Raw genomic sequence first — 259 nt, forward strand, 5'->3', positions numbered from 1 at the left:
TTTTTTCATTTCTCATATGCCTAAGAATTAGATCATTAAAGATAGCATCTCTGAAAATTTTATTATTGTTCATTAACTTTATGATTATTGTTTTTGAAGAATGAAAAGTGAAATGGATACAATCGTGGTGGACAATGGCACCAGCCACACCATTTTGAGAGACAAACGATTTTCATACATCTCACACATAAGGTAGCTAATATCACCACTATAGTTGGCACGGCTAGCTTAATTGAAGGCTATGGCCACGCCAATATCT

The sequence above is a fragment of the Brassica oleracea genome, chromosome C1 (assembly GCF_000695525.1).
Source record: "Brassica oleracea var. oleracea cultivar TO1000 chromosome C1, BOL, whole genome shotgun sequence".
Taxonomy (NCBI): domain Eukaryota; kingdom Viridiplantae; phylum Streptophyta; class Magnoliopsida; order Brassicales; family Brassicaceae; genus Brassica; species Brassica oleracea.